Source organism: Cardiocondyla obscurior, linkage group LG02 (assembly GCF_019399895.1).
Source record: "Cardiocondyla obscurior isolate alpha-2009 linkage group LG02, Cobs3.1, whole genome shotgun sequence".
NCBI lineage: Eukaryota > Metazoa > Arthropoda > Insecta > Hymenoptera > Formicidae > Cardiocondyla > Cardiocondyla obscurior.
This window is the reverse complement of record NC_091865.1, coordinates 4,438,901-4,452,067: the sequence shown is the minus strand read 5'-3', so window position 1 is coordinate 4,452,067 and position 13,167 is coordinate 4,438,901. Positions and strand designations below refer to the sequence as shown.

The following is a 13,167-nucleotide window of genomic DNA, read 5'->3' as shown; positions in this document are numbered from 1 at the left end:
AATCGTCATCAAATTATTGCTTGGCGAATACATCATCGTCAATGCTACTAGCCAGTGGTAACGTATTTTAAGTTTCAGAAGCTTTATGAAAAGAAGTGTCTTCAAGCCGGACTTAATTTTTGAACAATTTCTATCTAGCTTTCTTTAGTTTTAATAATTAGAAAAAAATAAAGAAAGAAATTAAACGTAGATTAAGTTAATTTACATTGCCAGAAATGAGTATAAGAATTCATTTATTTTATAAAAAAAAAGTTGATGCATTTTTAATATTTGTAAGACGTGTATTGTGTATGGAGGCGAAAGAAATAAAAGTTCCTTGAATGATAACTAAAGTCGTCTTTATTTATTCCATCCGTATTGAGTAACGGCTATGCAACGATTGACTAACCAAGAGTGCACGGCACGGAAGGATGAGCCATCGCCGATATCGGTTTCAGAGCGACGCTCCGAGAATCGTGCCGTGTGCATCGTGACTACAAAGACACAGCGTTAAATTTCTATTATTTGCGTAACAACATGCATTGAAATTTGGTTTTTCTATAATTAAATTAAATCATATTTGTTGTAGTGGCTCGAAGAGCAGGCAAGCAGCCCAGAGACGAGCAGATGATGGGCACGCTGTCGAGGCGTGCAAGAGCGAAGCGAGAAGGCGCGACGTTCGCGCACAGGTGTCCGAGAACAAGATCCGCACTCGCTTACATACCGTCATGTAGAAAAGTAGTGTAAGAGTAAAAGTAAGAAGTATATATATTTAGTAAGTACACCAGTAATCTTTAATTACTCTCCCTCTCCCGATCTGATATATAAAATACGAGAAATTATAAAAATATTAATGATATAAAGAAAATTAACTAACTCGTTCTGAAGGTGTTAGGTGGTAGCAACGTGTTGAACAAAAAAATTACAACTTCTGAGCGAATATCAGAAATTTAAAATAGAATTACGAAAGTGTTCTACTGTACTTTAAGAAATCTTAAAAAATCCGAATCAAGGAACTTGCATTATTATTCAAAAAACTATCAAAAAAATATTTTAAGTATAATTCCCTAATAGTTTAGTACATGTTCCACTTCCGCGAAGAGATGGGATACGAAGTGCACGATATCATGGCGTAAATTAAATTATTTATTTATCTATTATATAATCAGCACTTTGAGAACTAATTATGAGAAGCAGTGTAAGCTTATCTTTAATCTGTCTTAAAGAAGAAAAACCTCAACGCGTTAATTTAGAGTAATTTGTGGAGAAAATACTAATTAAAGAAGTTTCAAGATATCTTATTACTACTTTCATTTCTTTTTACCTAACTAATCATCGGTATTTGTTTTACGATAATATATATACATATACAGAGTAAGTCTGATAAAAAGTTTACCATGTTTTTTTCAAACACGGCTAAAAATGACATTAATCATCAAAATTATAAAACAACTAAGAGAACATACTTTGAAGATCTTGAGTAACTTTAAATGTCCTCTGTTTTTACACTATTAATAAAAAAAGTTTTTTTTTTTTTTTTTTAATAGAAAAGAATGTTTTTTATTCATTTTATCGATAGTTCTAAGTGAGCTGAATAATTTTGTACCAGAGTATTTTTTCGAAAATTCAACTATTATTGGGATATAAATTGAAATAAGTTAGACTATAAGTTTGAAATAAAGACTTTTATTATTCCAATAAATGTTCAAAATGTTTACCACGTTAATGTAGACATCTGGATTCTTTGTGAAAAACTTGCTTGTACATTTTCTAACGTTTGAATTGTTATTTCGTAAAAAAATACTTTTTAATCTTGGTATCATTTCTTCTTGAGTGAATAGGATATAAAAAATATTTTTCACGAAATGGCTACGAATGGTGCCGTTGTCTGTCGCGCTCATTTACCTGCAGCTTCCTTGTCGCTAAACATTTTAATTTTTTTCTTTATAACAATTGAGAATTTTACAAAATGGTATAGGACTTTTCTCTTTATCTCAATAAGCTTCATCTATTCCCAAAATTATTTTTATTGTGTCGCCGACATTCTGTATAAACGAATAATTTACTCTTTAATTATCTCTACGCAAACAAAACATACAGTAATCATTAGTGTTTTGTTACGCAGCAAAAAAAAAGAAAAACAAAAATTTGTAAGTTTATTATTTTTTTTAAAAAAAGTTCAAAAAAGTGCCAAATGTACGCGTTTTTACTACGCGCTGCGTAATAAAAAACTGCTGTTTTGTATTAAATTATATTTATATATTTTTTAATCCTTAATTTTTTCATTGTATTGGCGCACAGCAACTTTGTTTTGGCGTAGTTTTTTCATATTATTACTGTTGTGGAAAACAATTTTTGATGGCGTTTCTCGCGCGCATATGCTTGCCTCTTTTTTGTACTTTTTTTTAAATATAATTTTCTAGAGATTTTGTTCATTTTTTAATATAATTTTGTATAAAAATATTGCGCATTTTGTGTTTTTATGAATTATTATAACTTCAATAACTGCTAAGACAATCAAATTTTCAAATCAATTCAATAAAAAAATGGGTTTAATTTGTATAATAACAGTTTTTTACGTTTGATCTACTATCTACGAAATCTAAAAGCTAAGATATAATTAAGATAATATAATGTGGAATCTAAAATGATAAATTTTTGTACGCTACGTAAGTTGCGCAGAAGATTTGAATCAATTGATAGTGATAAAAAAATAGTTTTTACGTATTATATTGAAAAGACCAATTTCCGCGTGACCGAATATCGGCCTAGCGAGCTATGCTCTGGGGCGCTTGTCGGGATTTTAGGATTTAATCGATAGGTCCATAAGAATGGCCGAGATTACATATATAAGATTACAAATAAGAAACAATTTATTAGAGACAATCACGCGGATACACAAATAGATACGTGGGTAGCGCGATCGTCGGTAGATTGTGGTAATTGGACGCAATACATTAAGAACGCAAGACACGGTGAAATCGGGAGAATGCGGTGAGAAGTTGCAATATACAAGTGACGCGATGTGTGATGGTATCGGAGTAATCACGGAGTCAAACGTGATACAACAAAGACGTAAGGCGCGACGGTATCGGATTAAGCGCTGAGTCGGACGCAATAAAATAAAGACACGAAGCGCGACGATATCGGAATAACACGTAAACGGACGAAATACAGTGAGAACGCGAGGCGCGGTGGTAATTAGAAATTCGAGGATTATAGATCCCGCGAGCCGCAACGATTTGAGTCCCCAGGAGCGGACACACCAGCAAAGCGTCGCTAGCCGAGAGTCTTCGGCCGAAGCAGAAATTACTCCACCCCAGTGGTTACGACGGTGCAAAAGGATGGTGTTTAGAGTTTGCTCATCGGAGATTCGAAATCGAAAGTACTTGGAGGAAGCAGAGTGCGCTCTACCCCACGAGCCGGTCTGGTCGACGTTGCAAACAAGAAAAGTTTAGATTGAGCGCCAAGAGCACCTGGCTGAGACAGAGTTCGCTCTACTTTTTTTATTTACACAGTCTAGGAGGCGGAAAGTTCGGTTTGCTCGTGCTACGATAAGTGGATCGAGAACGGTCTCGATGAGCTCCGGCATCGTCTTTTTATGCCGTAAAAAGGCACTGCCGGGGGTACTTTACATAGTAGGGTCGTCACTGCCAATTATCGGCGACATCGAGGCGATCAACGCGGTGCAGTTTGGAGTTACGAAGCCTCAGCGTTGCTGGCTCGTTCAGCTAAGCCCGCGCTTTGGACTTATTGTAAGTATGAAGTCTCCACAAAGATTATAAATTTTGCAAAATTGTACATGAATTTTTATCATGAATTATTATTGCTTACCCACAAATTTCGGAAGTTACAAAACAAACCAAATACCCTATATATTTACGTTGCACATTTTGTCATTGTTGATATTATTATACGTGATAATAAGGATAACGTTTAAGCTTTAGAAATTTGCCGCTTCTTGGGAGTCTATGCAGCAGATGTTTAATCAAGCTCAAATTAATTATTTTAAATGAAGCTTTCATCATTGTTCCAAATTATTTCAAAGATTTTCAGGACTTTTGAATTCTAGTACGCTATTATAAGATCATTGATGCGAGAACAATAGTTATTTTCAACAATAAAAAAATTAATAATATAATTAATTAATTATGCAACGTCTCGTCCGGATGGACAATTGTAGTAGCGTTCCGCTGCTTTAACTTCAACAGGCCAGTTTTAACGTCAAAGCAAAAGATGGCAATGCATCCACAATCAAAAGTTGCGTCCTCGAGACTTCATTGTTTTTCTATTGCGACAACAGGCTAAGCGTCTTTCTTTTTCCTTACCCTATTTTCAGAAAAATTTTTCTTATAGGTAAGTCTTCTCATAAATTACGGAAGAGGCGACATTCGTTCTCGGACGAACTCATTACGACTCTGGAGGAGAAGATTTTGCGGGTAATAGATTTCGTCGCGCGCACGACGGACGAGATGAGAGCGACACGTCATGTCTCAATTTCGTCGCCGACTCCCTTATTGCTTCGACATGAGGATAATCTTGATAATCTGTTGAAGGACAGACATCAAATGACGACCGCTGAATGTTCGGTTTCGGATCCGTATGAAAATACAGAGATACCGGCATCTCAGATGTCAGGTGTGTACGAAAATGCTAGATCTGCATTTACAAAATGCAAGCGGCATAACGACACAATTTCTCTTTCCTCCTTTGCTGACTCTTAAAAAATTTTTCAACGTCGGGAAGTGCTGTCGACGTAGAAGAGATTTCTCCTACAACGGATTCCGTTGTAGTGGAAGAAGAGTCCAGAAGTCTTACTAAAGAATTATTCGGCAAAAATATTAATGGTGGTTAAGACTATACCTTGGAATGACTACTTAATTCAAAATTGGAAGATTCTTTCTCGAGAAGGACTCCTGAAAGATCAAAAGCAATCTTTGTTAAAGAAGTATGTGCTTCCAGACTCGAGCGCTTTTTTGAGAGCCCCAAAACTCAATCCTCAATGTAAAGCGGGCCTTATAAATAACTCGGTAGTTAAGAAAGATGTGAAAGTTCTTTTTTCAATATACGATACAGTTTTTGTCGGCTGACTGTCTCGCCTTTTTCAAATTCGGTCGTTATATTGTTTTGAAAACAGTAGAAACGGCAAAACAATAGATGAATGATAATTAATGCTCAAACACACAGTTTATTACTTAATTCGTTACAAACTTAAGCGCTCCGCTCCGAAGGATCGGTCTTCCACGTATTTTCGAGTTTGGCAACAATAGTCCGGCAGTTCTAGTTTCGATCTTTTCCCCGTGTTACTATTCTCCAAAAATTACTCCGATTTCCGCGAAACTCTATCGCTGTTCCGTTTTTATACTTGGTAGTCTCGTCCTTCCGTCACTGCGTCTATTTGCGCGGTTCAGGGCAGACTCCTATACCGATGGCGCTTCTTTCAGATGTCTATTTTGCTGCGAACCAAGATCAAGTTGGTATAGCTTTATACGAGTTAGGAAAAGCTTTATCAGATTTTCTGAAACCCGAGATTCAATCTACTCTGTGTGCGGAGATTTGTAACGCTGTGGTAAGAGTTAATGATAGTGACAAAATCTTGGCGGACCTATTTTTTCGCTTGTCGTCATCCAGACGAGCGCAGATCACGCTGGTTCTAATTTAACAGCTAAACCTACGGTGGAATTATTAGTTGCTGACGAGTTCTTCTTTGGCGCTAGTTTTGAAGAAGAAATGAAGAAGACTAACTCCATGAAGAAGTCGGTTAAAGAGATTGTTAGAATTCCATTACAACTCCTAAAGATCGGACAACCTCTGACAAAACAAGTTTCCTCCTCAGGGTCGGGAAACGTGCAAGTCCCTCCAAAAATCCAAAAGACGGGGATTCCAAGGAAATCAGGGGCATCGTCGAGCTACAATTGCAAAACAACGCACCGTCCCAGATCGCGATCGAGAAGACGTTAAATAGCGATCAGATAAAAATTGGAGGCAGATTAGCTAATTTTCTTCCAAGATGGAAAAAAATTTCTTTAGATCCGATGATTTTAAAAACTATTTCCGGATATAGACTACTTTTTTTATGTTTTTCTCCGATTCAAGAAATAGAACCTTCTTCTCATCTCTCTAAATCTGAGGAACAAATCTGCGTAAAGGAGATTAACAGACTTATTAATAATAACGCCATCGAGAGGGTCAACGATTGCGAAGGACAATTTTTATCCCCCTTTTTTATTCTCAGAAAATCTTCTGAAAGATGGCGTTTTATTCTAAATTTGAAAAGGTTAAGTGAAAAAAATTGTTTGTTTCTCATTTCAAACTTAAAAATTGGAAAACAGTCTTACGTTTGTTTTCTTCAATGGATTTTATTGTATCTGCGTGGAGGAGAGGAGATAATTGAATGACGTGCTCAAGAGGCTTCTGGTTTGCTACTGCTGATCTTTATTATTGCTCAGACAAAAAAGGGTAACAAATATCTTTAATGATAAGGAGCATCTGATGCATTCTCTGTCTCATCCTAGCTCAGCTTTCTGTCTATCATAATTTATTGCGTATATAATGCTAATTTATGGCGCATATAACAGATTTCTTAGCCTCTATTGATCTGAAGGACGCTTATCTTCTTATTTCTATTCATCAGAATAACAGGAAGTACCTTCGTTTTTGTTTTCAAAATCAACTTTTTCAATTCTAGGTTTTACCTTTTGAGTTAGCAACTGCACCTCACATTTTTACTAAGATGCTTAAACCTGTTTTCTCTTCCCTCAAGGAAAGAGATTATTGTTTAGTGGTGTACCTGGATGATTTCCTTATCATGGCACCGTCCTTTAGCAAATGTATGAAGAACATTTCTTTTACGTTAGAGCTGTTAACAAATTTAGATTTCATAATTAATAGAGACAAATCAGTTTTCCTGCGAGAAATTGCAAATTTTTGGGTTTCTTATTCAATTCATATTCATATTCTGTTTCAATTTCCCCGGACAAAAAGAGTCTGCTTTTACAAATGACACTTTTAGTGTTATCTAAAAAAGTGTGTAAAATTCGTTTTTTGGCAAGTTATATAGGCTCAATAATTTCAGTTTGCCCAGCGGTGAAATATAGTATGTTGCATACTAAGATTGAAGAAAGGGAAAAATTTTTGGCTCTTTCTCAGGCTGATGGTGATTTTGAGGTTCAGATAGTTCTTCCACTCTCTATCAAAGAGGATCTCCTGTGGTGGAAGAGTATTTTTGAAGATAAATCTCAACATTGCATCATTAGATCCGGTTTCATTATACTCGAAATCTTTACTGATGTATCTTTAACAGGCTGGAGTGCGGTTTGTGTCGGAAATCGTATTCATGGTTTCTGGTCTTTAGAAGAAAAACAAAATCATATTAATTATTTAGAACTTCTTGCAGAATTTTATGGTCTAAAATGGTCAGCGTTCTAATTATCAGATTGTGATATTCTCTTAAGAATTGATAATTCTACTGCTATTTTTTATATTAATCGAATGGGTTCGGTTAAGTTTCCACATTTATCTAATGTTTCCGACACAATTTGGTCATGGTGCTCAGAACGAAATATTTTTATCTACTTTATTATATCCTTATTACTTATATACCTTCGATAAAAAATGTTTAAGCGGATGCTGAATCTCGGATCTTTTTAGAAGATACCAAGTGGTCATTGGATTAATCCTATTTTAATAAAGTCAATTCTCTTTTAGGTCCTTTTAACATCGACCTTTTTGCATCTTTTATTAATGCAAAACGCAGTTTTTTAATCTCTTGGTTTTCAAAATTATTTGAAATTGGTCGATTATAAAATTTGGCGAAAACATTTGAATCTTTCGATCAACCTGCCGTTTTTCTAATTGATTCTAAATCTAAATTATTTCCAAAAGCCGCAGAAGACGACGCGTGTCTTGTCGAATGCGATAAAAAAATATTTATGTTAATTCTACATTTATGCAGAACATTTGTTATCCTCCTACCAATAGTTTGAACTATTACTTTCTTATGAGGCTTATTTAATGAAACAAACAAATGATTATTATCACCTCTTATATCAGCGGTTACTTTTAAATATTGTAATAAAGTACTTGCGATACAAATTTCGGATTTATTTTTAAAAAGTGGTAAAATCAAAAGTGATTTAGCTTTGTCTATGCTACAACTCTTTGTACACTCTACAATTCTTATTTCTAATTCGTCTTTTATCTTTTTAATATTATATATTTCTATAGCTGCTAACGTTTCAGTTCTACTGGCTGTGCTTAAGGATAAAATAATAATAGTCTTTTCCATTAGCATTTATAAATTAAGTCTACTTAATGAAAACTAAGTCTTAATTTTATCTAAAACTAAATTAGTGTTCCACGTAACTATATAACGCGCATTAGTAGGTCTTAATTTTGACACGCCTTTTAAAAAAACGACAAACTGTCGGATCTTCGCTAATTCTTTCCATTGAGACAAGAGCAATTGCATTACGATGCGTATTTAAAGAGCTGTAAGAAGCACCTTTATCATACAAATATGTTAAAAATTCTAATAATTCCTTAATCTTTGCGTTATATGGATCTTGATTCGGTTCTATATCGTAGTTCCACCAGTTTTTTAACACTAAGTTATATTGCTTGAGTGTATTTTCTGATCATGAGACACATAATATATCTATAGCGCCTTCTGTGATATTTTTCCTTAAATAAGTTTCCCTGATACAATGCCTGATATTAATGTAAGGCTCTGCGACATTGGGTGTAACCTGGACCTGCAAGGTGATAACAATAGTTTTCTAGATGGTTTAAAAACAACAGGTTCTTTTTCTAACAATTTTTTAAATAATGGATACCAAGTCTGAGCCTTCCATCTTGGCACTATAAGAATACCTCTTGCTTGGTCATGAGCAATTTCATTTAGTGTTCGCAAAATCATGGAAAATAAAGGAAAAGCATAAAAGAAAAAACTAGACCAAGAAATTGAAAAAGCATCTATGGCCAAAGCAGCTTATTGTACTATCCAAGAGCAGAATTTTTTACACTTTGTATTATTACTTGTTGTAAGTAAATCTATCTGAGGGAAACTATATAAGTGTGTACACTTATTGAAAGCATAGTCTGCTAATTCCTATTCTGTCTAAATTCCTTAAACGCGATAACTTGTCTGCAATTAAATTTTGTTTCGAAAATATATATTCAGCTTGTTACCATACATTGTTCCTTTCTACCTAATGCCAAATTTTTGCTGTCAAATTATTAAATTTTTGATACTTTATACCTCCCATCTTATTTACATATAATATAGCCGTTGTATTATTTATTTTTAGCAAAACATAACAATTTCTAATCTCTGTTTTAAAAGACTTCAATGCTAACCAAAGTGTTTTAAATTCCAAAAATTTTATGTTCTCTTTTATCTTGATCCATCCAAAAACCATGAATTTACCCTTTACCTAATACGGTACCTCTACCTGATGTTGACGCATCAGTAAAAATTACTTTATCTACTGAAACTCTTCTGAACACAGAAAAGGCTTTTGAAAGATTTCTTTCCCATCAATCCAAATCAGATTTAGTTTTAATTGAAATAGACATTTCCTTTTCATAATCTGAGTCGTTAAGAATTAAAGCTATCTCTTTCTCTCTTTCAATAGCTTTAATATGAACACAGCCATATTGTACACCAGGACATGTTGCCACTGAATTTCCTGTTAATTAATAGTAAAATTGAGCAATTTCTTTTATTTTTGACTGAGATTTATTTCTTATTATTTTTATTAATTCAATTATCTTCAGTTTCTTTTTTTGTGGAAGAGATATTACATATTTCTGAGAATTAATTTCAAAACCTAGAAATTTACATTGTCTTGCTAGAACTAAATTACATTTTTCTTCATTTAATACAAATCTTAAAGATTCTAACAGGGATTTAGTTTTATTAATATTAATGAAACAATCTTCATAAGTTTTACCTATTAATAAAATGTCGTCTAAATAATCTACTGATAATAAACATAAATCTCATAAATGTGCCATGACTGGTTTCATAAGTTTTGAAAAAACGTAAGGACTAGTACATAAGCCAAATGAAAGTACCTTGAACTCATAAATAATATTCTGAAACTGAAAACATAAATACTTTCTACTAGATTTATGTATAGAGACAAGAAAATAAGCCTCTTGTAAGTCTGTTGGTGCCATAAAATAATTTAGCATAATCAATCTTAAAGCTGTTCTTAAATCCTGTAATTTAAAATTTTCTGTTTGAATAAACTTATTTAGTTCTTTTAAATTTAAAATAAAACGATAATCTCCATTTGGCTTTTGAACCAGAAAATAAGGAGAAAGAAATTGATCCGGTTTTTGTTTGCACTGTGTTATAGCACCTTTGACTAATAAGCTCTCTATTGCTTGAGACAATAATCTTAACTTTGTACTAAATCTTAACGGCTCTTTAAACTTAAAGTCTTTATAGACCGGACTTGAAAAAGGAATCTTATAATCTCTAACACAGTTTATGATAAATTTATTTTTTGTTAATTTCTTCCAGATTTCAAAAAATTTACTTAAAGGGCTTGCCTTACCACTTATTAAGTTGTTTTGTATTCGTTTGCAGATATTATTTTGGCATTCGTGTTCTGAGGGCGGCTCTGATATTGAGACTTTCTCTTCTTGAAGAATAAACGTCTGGACTGATTCTGTTGTCGATAATTCAGTTGAGCGTTGTTCCAGGTCTTACTTGGATAAGATTTCCAATTTTTTGAAAAAGTGTTAGTCTGTTTTCTGGATGGTTAATCCTTAAGAGTCTTAGATAATCTATCCATGGCACTTATTTGTTTAATCTTATCGCTTAAATCTTTACTAAAAAGAAAATCTTCTGATTTTGTTTTCTCCAACGTCGCTTTTAATTTTGGTTTTAAGCCTGATCAAATAAAAGCTCTTCTACAATTTGATTGTTTATTAAACAGTTCTGCTAAAGACTTTAATATGTCAAAAAGTTTTTCAATAATAGAAAACTTATTTAAACCGTCGTCATTAATTGTTAATATTTGAGATAAGGCAGAAGCTGCACTTGTAATAGCTGAAGTAATCATATTTTGACAGTCTAAAAATGTTTATCTCTCTTGATAGCTGGTTCATGCATCACTGTTTTAACCTTGGAATTCAATTTTGGTGCTCTTAAAAATTCAGGACAAGAATACTTCTTTTCGAGATTTTCTCTATCTTTTTTCGGTAACCCATCTGTTATCCAAGCTTCCAGTTGATCTGATATGTCCTTAAGCAAGTTTGGTTTAATTGCTTTCAAATCTTTTAGATTATTACCCAAAAATTTCAAAATCTCTTCGGTTAAAGCATTCTCTTCCAATAGAAGAATTTCAACTTCTTCTGTCAGTTCTTTTACCTCAGAGTCTTTTTAGACAAACAATTAAAAGTTTAAATTTAAAGTTTAATAAATTATATATATATATATATATATATATATATATATATATATATATATATATATATATATACAGAGTGTCCCAGACATAACGAAGGATACTGAGAGGATAAATAAAACTAATTGAGACAAGTAGAAAAGTCCTGTATCATTTTGCAAAATTCTCAACCGTTATTGAGAAAAAAATTAAAATGTATAAATTGTATAGGCGTAAGAGCGACAAGGAAGCTATGTGTGAATGAGCGTGACAAGCGACGGCGCCATTTCTAGCCATTCGCCTGTCGCGCTCACTCACGTGTAGCTTTCTTGTCGCTCTTACGCCTATAAAATTTATACATTTTAATTTTTTTCTTAATAACGGTTGAGAATTTTACAAAATGGTGTGGGACTTTCTTATTTATCTACCCGAGTTCTATTTCTAACGGATTCGACACATGGAGTGATACACTCTGTATACCAAAAAAATAATTTCTTTTTTCAGTCTGTCTTACTTCTCGAGTAAATTCACTAGATATTAATCATTGATAATAGGGAAAAAACTGTTAAATCAGTTAGTGCTTTCATATAGCACTTACGCAAAAAAATGTCCAGTCTGTTTTACCTCGAACTCACTGGCAATTAAATTAAACAATACGCTTGCACAAGCAAGTCAATAATTTTCAGCATGTCTTACCTCTAGTGTAAACTCACTGATAGTTAATAATTATTTTTACCTTGAGATGTCTGTGACAATATTTCTACCGCCGTTTCGTTTCTAACCTTTAAAGGTTTCTTAGTTTCTAATAGTTTTTGAAATTTTTTTATAGTCCTCTCTAGCTTTTCTATTGATTTTCTTTTAGCCATTATTTTGTCTGTTTTGTGTAGACTAATCCTATAATTTATCCTAAAATTTTGCTAATTTGTAGATACGATATGACTCCTCGAGCATAACGAAAAATAATAAAATTAAGATGGCGCAGACCACGGTTGGACGGGTTTTTGAATGGAACGTTGTGACTCCTAGCACCTCGAAGAGATACTACATGTGTAATTCTGAGAACGAGGCCTGAAATATAATTGATAAATTGAATGAACTTGTGAAGTTTGATTCTAATCATGTTGTCTCGTCCGGATGGAATTTTCCACTCTCCAGCTTCCAATTTTCAGATTTGTTGGCTTTAAAATAATGAAGTCTTTGGGACGCGACCTTCGATTGTGGATGCATTGCCATCTTTTGCTTAGACGCTAAAACTGGTCTGTTAAAGTTAGAGCAGTTCAACGCTACTACAATTGTCCATCCAGACGAGACAGCATAATTAGAATCAAACTTCACAAGTTCGTTCAATTTATCAATTTTCGGTAACATAATGTAGTTACTACTAGTAGGTAAAATAATATAGCAATCGGTAATTTTATCACAATGCAATAGCAAAGAATAAAGTGACGGTGTTAATTTTACACATAAAAATTTGTGATTTATTTAAAAATAATAACCATTTAATTTGTTAGTAACAAAAAATTTGCTATAGCAGCAAATTTGTTTACCGCTGTAACAAATAGAGTCGTTATGACTTATCTTCGCGATAAAACTTACAGGATTACGCCAGTTTTACAGGTGGAGAACCTGAGATTTATAGAGAGAATGAGCCAAACTCCTGTTATGCAAAAATTAAACAAATAGCCAACCCAAATGTGATGTTCGTAGTTTGACGGTCGTTGGGCACGTGCTTGCTACGCACGTTGACGGGGTATCACTATGTTGGCTTCTACAAAATGGGTTCAGCTAC

General features: G+C 33.5%; 1 pseudogene; it reads right to left on the bottom strand.

Annotated features, from left to right (window-relative positions):
- Positions 1-10,011: 10,011 nt before the first annotated feature.
- LOC139113093 (uncharacterized) lies at positions 10,012-11,418 on the bottom strand (annotated as a pseudogene).
- Between the last annotated feature and the right edge of the window lie 1,749 nt (positions 11,419-13,167).